A 14,783-nucleotide genomic window follows, 5' to 3' on the forward strand; every position below is an offset into this window, starting at 1 on the left:
CTCAAGTATTCTCTCGTGCACGTTTTTAAGTCTCCCCGTCTACTTCTCTCATGTCATGCAAAGTCAAGTGTTCCTCTCTCACACCATGCAAAGTCAAGTGTTCCTCTCTCACACCATGCCAAGTCAAGTGTTCCTCTCTCATGCCATGGTAAGTCAAGTGTTCCTCTCTCACATCATGCCAAGACAAGTGTTCCTCTCTCAAGCCATGCCAAGTCAAGTGTTCCTCTCTCACATCATGCCAAGTCAAGTGTTCCTCTCTCATGTCATGCCAAGTCAAGTGTTCCTCTCTCATGTCATGCCAAGTCTGTCCACGTCACGTCCAGTCCTGTCAATAAGTCTGCTCACGTTCAGTCCAATCATCTACTTGGTTCCTATCAATAAAGTTATTCTCATTACTGTCTTTCTCCTTGCTTGGTTTCTCCGCCTTTGGGTCCATCCCCCACATCCACATCCACATCATGATGGCAAAACTTTATTGTTGATGAAAATACACCGTGAGTCTGATGTACAGTGTTCCCTCGTTTTCCGCTGAGGTTAGGTTTTAAAAAATACTCTCAATAAATGAAATCTGCAAAGTAGTTAGCTTTATGTTTTTAAATTTATTATAAATGTTTTAAGGCTCTAAAACACCTCACCACACAGTTTATACACTTTTCTGATCGAGGCATAAACATGTATTCACATTTCTCTATTGTTAAAACATTCTCAATGTTCAAACCTTCATAAATTTTATAAAATAGGTACGGAGCCCCTAAAGTGACATGGGAGAAAAAAAAAACATTTAAATGTTTCTCGTCCGGACGAGAAACTTTCTCGTCCGGACAAGAAAGTTTCTCGTCCGGACAAGAAACTTTTCTCGTCCGGACGAGAAACTTTCTCGCATACTCGCGTGGGAGACCTTATACTAACTACATTTCAGTTTGTGTTCATGTGTGAAAATGATAGCACAGGACCTAGTCAGGTTCTATTTTTACCTGGGACTTTATTATAAGGACATTGCTGCGTTACTTGCAAGTCGGCACCATTATGTTGTGTCTGAGAGACATTTAAAACGAATTGAAAGCAAGTTGAACAGTGGTCTACCGTCCGCCGCCACAAGCTAGCTCTCCTAGTTCCCGCTCGCAGGTGATGTTTCTCGTCCGGACAAGAAACTTTCTCGTCCGGACAAGAAAAGTTTCTCGTCCGGACAAGAAAGTTTCTCGTCCGAACAAGAAAGTTTCTCGTCCGGACGAGAAACTTTTTTTGTTTTTTTTCTCCCATGTCACTTTAGGGGCTCCGTAATACGTACATTACTGTTAAAAAAAAAAAATACCTGCAACATTGCACAAAAAAAATCCACAAAACAGTGAGGCTGTGAAGTGGTATGTGAAATGGTAATCCACTGAGATGGATAAAATGGGTGGATTTTGCTGCTTCATTCATATTCGCAACATTAATCAGCATGCCGGGCAAAGCACATACTATTGTAAAGAAAAAAAAAAGACTTTATTACTCTTTCAATGGTGCATTCACAGTTGTGCAAGTACCCATGAGCACGAACACCTTTATATCATCACAGATGCTTCATTTTGAACTTAATGCTGATAACAATCTAGAATGGTCATGATTTCCAAAAAACATTTGAAATGTGGGCTCGTCAGACCACAGCACACATTATCACTTTACGTCAGCCTATCTCAGATGAGTTCGACCGCAGAGAAGTCGGCGGGTGTTGTTAAAATATGGCTTTCAGTCTTTTGCTTTGCATGGTAGAGTTTTAGCTTGCGTTTGTAAAGTAGCAGCGGAATTTTTTAACTGGCAAAGATTTTCTGAAGTGTTCCGAAGACCTCATGACAATATCGTTTACACAGTGCCGCCTGAGGGAGCGAAGGTCACCATTACTTTTCGACATTGATGCTTTTGTTGATATGTACTTTGAGAAATGTTAGCTCACGCAGCTGTTCACAAAGTGGTGAACCCATCTTGCTTGTGAACAACAGCCTTTCGGAGATGCTCCTTTTATACCCAATCGTGACACTGACCTGTTTCCAATTAAATTTTTCAAGTATTCTGCGGTCTTTTGTTGCTCTTGTCTCAACTTTTTTTGGAACATGGTGTAGGCATCCAATTCAAAATGATAAAATATTTCCAAAAAAAACCAGTAATGTTCATCCATTTGAACATTAAATATCTTCATTGCTCTATTCTGTTTGGATTTACGTTTTATAAAACATCCCAACTTGCACCCTTAGGATGAAGAAATATTACACTTTATGCATTCTAATTCTTTCTTCTTCTTTTTTTTTGAGCTGGCCCTGTCATTCAAGTGTGTCATTACTCACTCTGCTCCATAAAGTGCTTTGCCAATGGCGAGTCCATGACTGAGGACAGAGCCTGAGCCTTGTGGATCGAGTGGCATCTACTTGCAGAATCAGAGCCCATGCAGAGCTTGATCATGCCTCTGTATGACAATGTTTCAGACACGTTATCCAGCAAGCAAAACTCAATTTTCCTCTGTATGCAAATTCCATAAGGTTAGTTCTCTAAATTCTCTTGCTAGTGTTTTCATTTTACATATTTTCGCATATTTGTAATGTGTGTGATTTGATTTAATTCACAAATTGACTTGACTTTTAACACCCACATACTTTAACATTTGCAAAGACATTGACAGAAATCTATTCACCTGGTAATTACGCTTGTTTCAGTGCAAGATTTTTATTATTATTGTTATTATTTAGTTCTTCAGCTGGTCAAATTATTTTATAATTTTGATGCTTCTCTGAGCAGTTTGTTAACTTTGGAGGTAAAAACCTCACAGGTTGCCTTTACATTACAATTTGGTATACTGTACCACATTGTAGTGTTAATTTCGTCAACAAAAACTAAACAAAAAATAATTTCGTGAACAGACATTTTTCACTGGACTAAAAACGAAAGTTACAACTGTAACTACGGTTCTATGAGTCCCGGACGACCCCCAGAAGGCGGTGCTTTAAGCACTGAATGTTCCTTTCGCGCATGCGCAGTTCGAGTAATGCATACCAAATTAGTCACCTGTGACCCCTGGGTGACCCTAGAAGGGTATAAGTTCCGGTGTCACCCAAGGTTCGTTTCCTACGGAATCTTCTCGCGTGAACACGAGGATTCCGAGCGACAGGACGCCCTGGCGGTCGTCCGGGACTCATAGAACCGTAGTTACAGTTGTAACTTTCGTTCTATTTCGTCCCTCCCGACCGCCAGAAGGCGGTGCTTTAAGCACTGAATGACTAATACCGGCGTAGTCGCGAGGGATCTCAGACACAAACCTCACTGAGAAGCCCCAGCAGGACCCAAGATCACGCCAAGCGGATGGGGAGAGGCGACATCCACGCTATAAAACCTGGAGAAGGTGCAAGGCGTCGCCCATGAGGCAGCAGCACAGATATCCTCCAGGGAAACACCCCTCAGGGCGGCCCAAAACGCTCCTGGTGGAGTGACAGCGCACCCCTGACGGCAGGGGGCGGCCCGACAGCAGGTAGGAATGGCGAATGGCATCCACGACCCAGTGAGACAAGCGCTGCTTGGAGAGAGCGGAGCCCTTGGTAGGACCACCATAACAAACAAAAAGCTGGGCAGACGTACGAATGCCCGCCGTAGCGTCAATGTAACACTGCAAGGCTCTCACCGGACACAAGAGCTCCGGCCTGTCCCCGCCATCAGCAGGAGTGGGTACATAACGTTTAAGCCGTAGAGGCTGGTTAGAACGAGACCCAGACAACACCTTGGGAATGAAGGCAGTGTTCGGCCACAGAGTGACGCCGGCACCATCCGGGTGCCATCGCAGGCATTCAGGGCTAACCGATAAAGCGTGTAGGTCGCTGACGCGCTTGGCGGAGGCAACAGCGAGCAAGAGTGCAGTCTTGCGCGACACCCACAGAAGGTCCGCCCCCGACAGGGGCTCAAAGGGAGGCCTGCACAGGCCGTCCAGCACCAACTGCAGATCCCACGCCGGAACCTGAGGAGCCGGGCGGGGACGAAGACGCAGAGCCCCTCTGAGGAACAAGGACACCAGCTCATGGCGCCCCACGGAGCCGCCATCAGCACCAACATGCCGGGCAGAAATAGCTGCCACATACACCTTCAGAGTCGACTGAGACCTGCCCTTATCCAGGAGGGACTGCAAGAAATCCAGGATGGTGGGGATGGAACACGAAACAGGGTCCACCCCGCGTTCTCCGCACCACGCCACAAACAACTTCCACCTGTTGGCATACTGTAGCCAAGTGGACGGTGCCCTCGCATTAAGAATGGTCCGCGTAACAGACTCTGTACAGCCGGTCAGCAGCGGTTGGGGCCCCTCAGTGGCCAAACACATAAGCGAAGGCGCCGAGGGTCGGGATGCCAACCCTGACCTCCCTGTTGAGACAACAGGTCCTCCCTGTCGGGGAGACGCCACGGCTCGCCGGAGCACAGTTGACGGAGCAGGGGGAACCACATCCGGGCCGGCCAGAAGGGGGCCACCAGCAACAGCGTGTGCCCCTCCTGAAGAACTCTCTGAAGCGTCAGCCATATCAGAGGGAGCGGCGGAAGGCGTAGAGAAGGCACTCCGGCCACGGCTGCGCCAGTGCATCCAGACCCAGAGGGCTGGTGGCCTTGCTCAGGGAAAACCAAAGTGGGCAGTGGGTCGAGTCCTCGGAGGCAAAGAGATCGACCTCCGCCGTGCCGAAGCTGCTCCAAATCATGCGCGCCACCTCTGGGTGGAGGCGCCACTCTCCCGGAGGAGGACCCCGACGGGAGAGAGAGTCCGCGAGCTGGTTCCGAACCCCCGGCAGATAGGTGGCCCGTAGACTGGCCAGACGGGGAGCAGCCCACCTGAGAAGGTGCTGGGAGGTCTCCAACAGACGGGCGGACCTGACGCCGCCCTGACGGTTTATTTGAAACACGGTCGTGGTGTTGTCCGACCGTATGAGAACATGCCGTCCGCTCAGGTATGGCAAGAAGTGCATGAGTGCCAAGTACACCGCCCGAAGCTCCAGCACATTGATGTGATCGACCCTGTCGCGCACAGACCAACTTCCCTGAGCCGTCCTGTGCTGCCAGACAGCACCCCAGCCCGTGAGGCTGGCATCCGTGGTGACTGTTTCGCGGCGGGCCGGGGCCACACCCAGCGGGACTCCACTCAATAGAAAAGCCCTCTCCCTCCAAGGTGCCAGGGCGAGGAGGCACCGACGGGACACCCTGAGCCTCCGGTGGCGGTGCCACTTGGCATCCAAGTGGAAGCCGTTCAGCCACCTCTGTAGTGGGCGCAGTGTCAGCAGACCCAACGGGACCACAGCCGTCATGGACGTCAGCTTGCTCAAAAGCCGCAAGTAGGCGACGTAAGGCAACAGCCTGCCCCCTCGAAAGAGCGCGAGGAGGCGAAGAACATCGTCGACTCGGTGAGGAGATGGGTGGGCTCTCATAACCGTGGTGTCCAACGTCACACCAATGAAGTCCGTCCGCTGAGAGGGGACCAGAGAGGACTTGGGCAAATTGACCCTGATACCCAACCGGGCCACATGAGACAGGAGATCGGAGGTGTCCCGGATCACCTGAGCCCGCGACGGCGCGCAGAGGAGCCAGTCGTCGAGGTACGGCAGCACCTTCATGCCCACAGACTGCAGGGGCGCCAGAGCAGCCTTCACAAACCGAGTGAAGACCCGCGGAGCGAGGGAGAGCCCGAAAGGGAGCACATGGAACTGCCAGTGACGGCCTTTGTAGGCAAAACGGAGAAATCGACGGTGTCGAGGTGCGATGGGGACGTGGAAGTAGGCGTCCTTCAGGTCTATAGACGTGAACCACTCCCCCTGGGCGAGCGACTGCAAGACGTCGTTCGTGGTTAGCATGTGGAATGGCAATACCCTGAGATGTCTGTTGAGCCCCCTCAGGTCCAGTATCGGTCGGTATCCACCGGTCCTCTTTGGGACAAGGAAGTATGTCGAGTAGAAGCCCCCGGGCTGTGCCAGGGGGTCCACGGCCTCGATCGCGTCCTTGGCCAGGAGGGCGGACAGCTCCTGGTCCAGAGCTGAGGCTTTTGCCGGGTCGGCGATGAGAGTCACCCTGACCCGACAGGAAGCAGGAGGCCGGCGTCGGAACTGCAGCTCGTACCCGTGGGTCAAGATGGAGACCACCCATGGGTCCGAGGCACGAGCAGGCCAGTAACTGAGCTGCTGGTGGGAAAAATGTCCGACGGCCGGCCCCAAGGCCACAGTCCCTGGCCCTCCGGCCCCTAGGGGCCTGAGAGGGACGGTGGGTGGGGCCTGCAGCCCGTGGTTGCCCTGAAGGAAAGCGGGCAGAGGAGCGAAAGTCCCCGGCGGGCCTCTGCGGGGGTCGCCGGGTGCCATAAGCCTCGGCAGGCCGGGGCTGAGGAAAGCGATGAAAAGCAGAGCGTGCCCCGGGCCTACCCTGTTGGGGAGGCAGGGTACTATTGAGGCTGGAAAGCTGCTTCCTGGTCTCATGAGCCTTAACCATCCTTTCCAGTGCACCCACAGCGGCAGAACCAAAAAACTCCCCCGGCTCCACAGGAACACCACGGCGGGCCCTCCTAGAGGCCTCCGACAAGGGGGACTGCGCTAGCCACACCTGGCGGCGCGCCTGCACTAGGAAGGACATGAGTCGGCCGTGTTCCCTAGTCATAAGGGCAAAAGCCTGGAGGGCTGCATCACTGAAGGACACAGCAGCCTCCACGCTGTCCGCTTGCAGGGATGTAGAGAGAGCAAGCATGAGGTGAGCCAAAGAGTTCCCAATGCGACCAGCACGTGCACCAGCGCCATAGGCCCGTGTGAGAAGGTCGTCAGTCACACGACATTGGGGTCGAGGACATCGCACAGATGGCCGAAGGGTCTCCTCCGGGGACACAATGAGGGATGCGACAGCTGGCTCCACAGCAGGCATCCGGTCCAAGCCAACACTAGCAGCACCGTGCATAGATGCTAAATCACGGCCATCAGCCGAAGGACGGGAGAGAGCCCCAGGATTCCTCCAGCAAGCATGTAGTTCCCGCAGATAGTCGTCAGATGCGGGGACAGAAAAGGCAGAGGAAGGGCGCCTGCGCCGGAAGAAAGCGCTCTCAGACGCCGATTGAGCCTGTGGAGGCACCTCCAAAAGCAGGAGGTCCAAGGCATTGCGCAGGACAGCCCGTATAGAACCATCCCCCGCCTCACTGGACGAACTCTGAGCGGACGCTGGAGAGTTTGGTCCCAAAACCACAGACCCCGGGTCACGGTTGTCGTCATGAAAAAAGGAAGCCGAAGCTGCCAAGGAAATGGCGTCCTCCTCAGGAGGAAGCACTGGCATGGGCGGGGTGGATGGTCGCGGCATGGGCAGGGCAGGTGGTCCCGGCCCCCCCGTAACCCCGGGGTTTCACCGGATGCGGTTGCGGTGCGGTTGCGGTGCGGTCCGGCGACGCAAGCAATTAGATTCCATTCATTCGAATGGTGCAGTTTACACCGCTTGCGGGTGCGTTGCGTGTCGACTGCGTCTCAGCTGCGGCGTGCCGCAAGCCTTCCGCAAGGATAGACCTATTTTTCTATTTTTGCCGGACACCGCAGCGGTAGGCCTCCGGCAAATGGCAAGCTAGCACAAAACACATCGAGCGGGACAGGAAGACCGACGCAGTTTCAAAATAAATTTCCGGTTACCTTTCAGAATAAAACACTCGCCAGCTCCTATTTCGCAAGCTTTTCAGCAAAACGTGACGTGGGCGTCGCTGGGCCATGTGCTCATTCACGGTTTAGACACCAGCGAACATGGACGAGGAGAGGTTTATATTGGAGGTGGAAAACCACAAAATAATATATGACACGGCACATCCTTTTTATAAGGACAACCAAAAAAAGGATGCTGCATGGAATCTCATAGCAGAAGAAGAAGAAAAGGTTAAATCAAAAGAAGTCCACCTCTCTTTCTGCTTCTCTGTTGAGCACAGACTTTCTGTATGTTTGTCGTTGTGAAATGTCACATGATCGCGCGCGCGCGGTCCCGCGAGACACGTTGGGAAGTGGGCGGCGACGGAGCTGCCGGACCGCAGCTGTGCGGAGCCGGTGTGGATTGACAAAAAAATTGACCCGTCCGGAGCACGCAGTCAAGACGCACCGCACCGCAACCGCACCGCAACCGCATCCGGTGAAAACCCGGGGTAAGTGTGGGAGGGTGACGGTCCTGCAGAAGAGATCTCACCTCTGCCAGCTCAGCCTGAAGGTGCCCAACCTCCGAAGCAAGTCGTCGCTGCGCCGCCCTTTTCCTGGGGGGGGGGGGGGGGGGGCATGTACAGCAGAGGACACACCGAGACGTTTCCGGCGCCTCGGTTGGGAGGACGACAGATGACCCAGTGGACTGGGGTCACTGACACCAGGACTGCAGGCCCGGCCATCCCCGGCACGGTCAGAAACAAGACACCTCGGGCAGCGATCGTCCAGGACATCGGAGGCCTCAAAGAGGATACCACAGTCCACGCAGCAACGGGAGTCCTCCATTGTGAACACAAAGAGGCCCAAACAGCGATGAGCGGGAAGCTGAGGGAAGGGGGCGCGAGCGCCACCTGCACAGCAGACCCACACCGAGCAGCCGACGCGTGGGTCGGGGCAAACAGTAAGCCGGTAAAGCAGCGATAAGCCGAGGGAAGGGGGCGCGAACGCCACCTGCACAGCAGACGCACACCGAGCAGCCGACGGAGGGCGGGGGCAGACAGCCAGTTGTCAATAGTAGCGATAAGCTGAGGGAAGGCGCGCGAACGCCACCTGCGCAGCAGACGTACACCGAGAAGCCGACGGAGGGCCGGGGCAGACAGTTAGTCGTTAATAGTAGCGATAAGCTGAGGGAAGGCGCGCGAACGCCACCTACGCAGCAGACGCACACGGAGCGGCCGACGGGCGGGAGGGGCAGACAGCAGTCGCGAAAGCGGCGACAAGCTGAGAGAAGGGGCGCGAAAGCCACCTGCACAGCTGAAGCCAGGTGCGCACCGCAGGCGGGACACGCACAAAGTAAGTAAGACAAACAATCGAGCGAGAAGCGCGACGCCGTAAGCTGGGAGCGGGGAGGCTGACGCTGCCCGCACCAGCAAAGGCACAAAAAGAAAAGCAACAACCAAACGGCAACACCGTCGGAGAAAGCGGCGCTAATAAACCGAGAGAAGCGCTAACGCGGCCAAAGCCAGCGGAGGAAAAAAATAGGGTAAACCACGAGCCGTGGTAGCCAGGGCGCTAACGCGAGGCTAGCCACACAAAAAACTCAAAACACCGCAGTAAACGCGGAAATTAGACGGCAAAGTAGACAACAAGTAGTCAATAACCTTACCCCACGGGAGGTTAGAATACGCGACCACGTCGGGTCACGAACGAAGGAAAGAAAAACACCGTCGCCGCAGCCTTTGGAGGGCGAACTACGCAGCTCCGACCGATCCGGTCACAAGGCTCCAAGCGGCGCGGTCAAGAGGATAAATACAAATCCCAATTCTTACACTCTTCGAAAATGTGTCGTATGCATACGCCACGCGAGAAGAAAAGAGGAAACGAACCTTGGGTGACACCGGAACTTATACCCTTCTAGGGTCACCCAGGGGTCACAGGTGACTAATTTGGTATGCATTACTCGAACTGCGCATGCGCGAAAGGAACATTCAGTGCTTAAAGCACCGCCTTCTGGCGGTCGGGAGGGACGAAATAGAACTAGACTAGACTAGACTCATTAAACACAAAACATATACGAATGAAGATGAATCGAAAATGTACTTCACTTAATGAAAAGGACTAAGATCTATTGACATTTTAGTCCTTTTTAGTCCATGAACAAAAACGAGACCAAAATGATGTAATCTTGTAAAGTCTTGTCTCAGCTAATCTCACTGTGACGCTACCATGTGACACAGTGACACACCCCCTTTCAAATCTGCAGCGAGTGAGTGCAACATGCACATGGCACAGACAGGAGGTGGATTCACAGTGAAAGGTTAACAAAAACAAAAAAAAAAGAAATTACAGTTATAGAGTAACAATAATCCGGTGCTTCTCAAATCAGGGGGGCGCGAGGCTCAATCAAGGGGGGCGCGTTTTACCTCAGGGGAACATGCTTTTTTTTTCTTTTTCTTTTTATTCTGATTTTTTTTACTGTCCAAGAATAAAGTGCAATTGCACCTCCACTACATTAGGGGGCAGTGGCGCTCTCATTATTGGCAGAGTGTGCGCAGGGAGCATTCGCTCGGTGGTGTAGGGGTTTTGTTTGCACTGAGCATGCGCGCTTTGCACACAGCAAAAAAATCAGCACAAATTATTTTCGATATTTTTGTTTTGCAGGTTAAAGTGTTTTTTTTTTTTTTAATATTGTGCTCCTGAGTTCAAGTTGGTGATCAGTTTGAATGCATTATATATTGATTTTATGTCATTTTATTTTTCAGTATCATATGGTTTGACATGGTCAGTCGAAAAATGTTTATAGTTTAATTAAGGATTTAATTTTATTTTTGAATTTCAGACGCACTTTAAATCTTTTCTGTTACAGTTAATAAAGCTATTATTTGTTGTAAGTCGGTCCATATTTATTTCTTTTTTATTCTCTTATATGTTAATACGGATACAGTGTTATGCAGAGGTGTGCTTTATAACAATTTTATAGACAAATGATACTATTTATGGTCGCGCGGTGTGTGTGTGTGTGTGTGTGTTTGGGGGGGGGGTGGGGGGGGGTTGTTTTCTTCTTACTGGGGGGGGTCATGACAGAAAATAATTGAGAAGCACTGCATTAATCCAAGGGCGATAACATTCCAACAATAATGCTAATTTGACCGCTAACTAATGCTGGCTAACTTACTAGCATGTAGCATGGAGCCATAGTTGCCACTTGATATACTGTAATTGTGTGTCGTTGTTTTTCATCAAAAAAATGAGAGATTTTTTTGTGAAATAGTTCAACCGTTATCTGCTGACAAAGAAAATATACAGGGGCAAAATGATGTCCTGACTAAAATGCTAGATTTATAGTCAACTAAAAATGGACGAAATAAAAACGGATGAGGTTCACTAACTATGTTAAAAACTAACAAGCATGATTGAAACTGGACTAAAACTGAGACTAAATTTTAAAATGGCTGATAAAATTAACACTAACTAACTCTGTGTGTGTTATACCTTTAAAAGAAGATCAAACATTTCTAATGCCCATGTTTGTTCTTTGACCTGTTGGTAACTGGGCCTCCCCTTGTCACCCCGGAGGCAAGCCACCCTGGTGTATATAAACAAAAAAAGAAGAAGAAGAAGAAGGGAAATGATGGAGGGAAAGAGCCAGACTGAATGAACAAAGCTGGGAGTGGAGAGCAACTGAACACAGTGTCTGTTGTGTGGATGAAGGGCGAACTTGGCACAAATGCGAGGTGGTCTGTAAGAGTATCCTGTGCTGCTCCCTGCTCCATGTCTGTCTCCTCAATACTGTCTTTGTCCTCGCAATGCACACAGTGACACTGAGAATGCACACACAGCAACACCTGGCCCCTCAAACACTGTTCCCTCCCACTTCTCCAAAGGATGACAACAGGCCATCAGGCCAGGTATAGTGCAGCATATTGTGCAAAATAGATAAAAACAGTCTTTCACTTGACGTCAGCTCGCATCTTGTGCCAGTTTACAGGTTGCGGGCAGATGAAAATGTTTCCTGGATGAAATTATGAAGATAAGACGTATAGAAAATGGATGGATGGACGGACGGACAGATGGATGGAGACAACACAGTATTATGGAGGACAGGAGTAGTCACAGTCAGAGAAGAAGGGATGGCGAGCGTCTTTTTGCTTTTAGTAACCTGACCTACACAGAGAGCGGAGAAGGCTGAGATAAAGGGAGAAAGGACCGTTGTCCAAGATCCCAAGAAAAGACAGATTAGAACCGAGCCTGGTATCGGGTATACAAGCCATCAATCCCAGCCAATTGCATTACAAGTGCATTAGGACATGGCCGTTTACCCCTTCCTGACTCCAATGCCACAACTCCACAACTAGCTCATATTGTATCACGATTTGATGACCAGTTATGATTTGTTACACGCTGCCTTAGAACAATGGATCCATCCATGTGAATTTTCATTGTCTGAAAAATTCCTGAGTAATGAGAAGTTCTGGATCCTAAGCAATGAACCCTCATCCTTTTCATTTTAGAGGATCTCATCTCTGACAGTCTCCCGTTGTTAATGAAAACACAAAAAGATTGTTTGTTCCAGGCAGGAGCCCCATAATACGAGACAAATCTTCTACTCTGTTATTCACTTTCTGATTCTCCTTGACCTTCAACGTGCTTGAATACAAGCCACACTTTTTTTCTTTTTTTTTTAAACATATGCTTCACCTGTTTTCATGTTGACTAAGGCTTTTCCCCCCCACCATTCAGTTTAAATGAATCCCTCTCATGCCACAGGCTGGTTGAGTTGAGTATTTGAGTGGGTTTTCTTTAGGTATGCCAGCATGTCGGATTCATTGAAGACTCTAAATTCTCTATAGATGTGAATGTGACTGGTTTTCTGCCTGTAGTCCAGCTTTAGTATGGAGCAGAGATGTCATTTAAAGAAGTACAAATACTTCATTAAAAGTAGAATTTTTGGGTCACTATTCTTTTCTGGACTGCTTGTTTTTCATCCAACATTTGACTTCTTTTATGAAATTTTTATACTCCTTACACTTCGGAAAAAACAAGTGATTGAGTGATTTTGATTGTGATTCAATAAGAAGTATCAACATGTACCATTCTGACAGCCTATTGGGTTTTTTTTTTTTGCCATCCATTGCAACTGCACATATCACAAAGAAGTAATAAATCAAAGACAAATAGTCACACTAAGACATAGAGATCAGAAGATATCTGCATACAAAATAATAAATAAATAAATAAATAAATAAATAAATAAACATTGCTGACTCGTTAGCATGTCCGCCTCCCAGTTCTGAGGACTCGGGTTCGAGTCCAGGCTCCCTGGGTGGATTTTGCATGTTCTCCCCGTGCCTGTGTGGGTCTTCTCCGGGTATTCCGGTCTCCTCCCACATTCCAAAGACATGCATGGCAGGTTATTTGGGCGCTCCGAATTGTCCCTAGGTGTGCTTGTGAGTGTGGATGGTTGTTCGTCACTGTGTGCCCTGCGATTGACTGGCAACCAGTCCAGGGTGTCCCCCACCTACTGCCCAGAGCCAGCTGAGATAGACTCCAGCACCCCCGTGACCCTTGTGAGGAATAAGCGGTCAAGAAAATGGATGGAGTATTTTTCTCATCAACATACTGTTTTTTGTTTTTTTATAAAAGACAGTTTTATAAAATTTTGCCTTATTTTCACTTTCCATCCATCCATCCATTTTCTCTTATTTTCACTTTGTTTTTAATTATTAATTTGACACATTTTCACATTTTAAAATAATTAAATGACCTAGAAATAGACTAGGTAAACGTTTTACAAATAGTAATGCTTAAAATTGCAGAAATGTGCTGTTATTGTTTTTAACGATTTTATGAAAATAGGTTTTAGAATAATTTGTGTTTGATGTAATATAATAATATAACAGGCCGGCATGGTGGGTGACTATTTAGCACGTTCGCCTCTCAATGTTGAGGACGTGAGATCGAGTCCGGGCTTCGGCCTTCCTAGGTGGAGTTTGCATGTTCTCTCCATGCCTGCGTGGGTATTCTCCAGGTATACTCCGATTTCCTCCCACATTCCAAAGACATGCATGGCAGGTTAATTGGACACTCTAAATTGTCCACAGGTGTGAATGGTTGTTTGTCTATGTGTGTTCTGCAATTGGTTGGCAACTAGTTCAGAGTGTACTCCGCCCACTGCCCGAAGCCAGCTGGGATAGGCTCCAGCACCCCCTGCGACCCTTGTGAAGAATAAGCGGTCAAGAAAATAGATGGATGGATGATGGATGGATGGATGGATTATAACATTATATGACAAAAATAATGTGATTCATCTTTCAAAACGTGAAAAACTGTTGAAAAACTATAGATGCTTGGTTTAAAATTGAAACAATTTACTGTTACAATCATTTATTATAGCATTTTTCCACATGAGGCTCTCAAAACGCTTTACGTTTTGATGACTCATTCACCTTTTGATGACAGCATTAGTAGTTCAGTATCTTGCTCAAGGGTACTTCGATATGTTGAACCCACAATCTCGAATACTAGATGACCACTCTACCACTGAGCCAGACCACCACTGTTTTGTTTTCTTTAAATAATTTTATTTATTTATTTTTTTTATTTATTTTTTTTATTTATTTTTTTTATTTATTTTTTTATTTTTTTATTTTTTTTCTTCTTTTAAGAGCTCAGAATTGTTCATTCGGTAGTCTTACCGATTCAACGTCTTATCATCATTGCTCTTTTTTTTTGTGTGTGTGTGCGTGCGTTTGCGTGTGTGCGTTTGCGTGCGTGCGTGCGTGCGCGCGCGTGCGTGCGTGCGTGTGCGTGCAAATACGTATAAATTTATACTCATTAATTCACCTAAAGCCTTATAAATATCCCATTACCCTTCGCCTTAACCAGGTACTTCAGAATCTTGCCAGAGTCGTGAAGTTTAGACCAGAGAAAAGGTCAGAAAAAAAATAAAGAGAAAAGAAAGATAAATCAAAGTGAAATCCAGCACCGACCAAACACTTCCTGCCTTCCCCATGATTACAAAATCAAAGTCTTACGCCAACCCCGGAAGCCTCTAAATTCCAGCAAATTTAGCGAGATCTCAAGAGACCAGAGGAAAACCTAAAGAGAGGAAGGAGGGAAGGATCGATAAGGCAGAGTGAGATCCATAGAAGCCAG

General features: G+C 48.8%; 1 pseudogene; it reads right to left on the reverse strand.

Moving 5' to 3' along the window:
- Positions 1-4,299: 4,299 nt before the first annotated feature.
- On the reverse strand, positions 4,300-7,320 carry LOC144033581 (uncharacterized; annotated as a pseudogene).
- Between the last annotated feature and the right edge of the window lie 7,463 nt (positions 7,321-14,783).

This window comes from Festucalex cinctus, chromosome 13 (genome assembly GCF_051991245.1).
Source record: "Festucalex cinctus isolate MCC-2025b chromosome 13, RoL_Fcin_1.0, whole genome shotgun sequence".
In the NCBI taxonomy this organism is placed as follows: domain Eukaryota; kingdom Metazoa; phylum Chordata; class Actinopteri; order Syngnathiformes; family Syngnathidae; genus Festucalex; species Festucalex cinctus.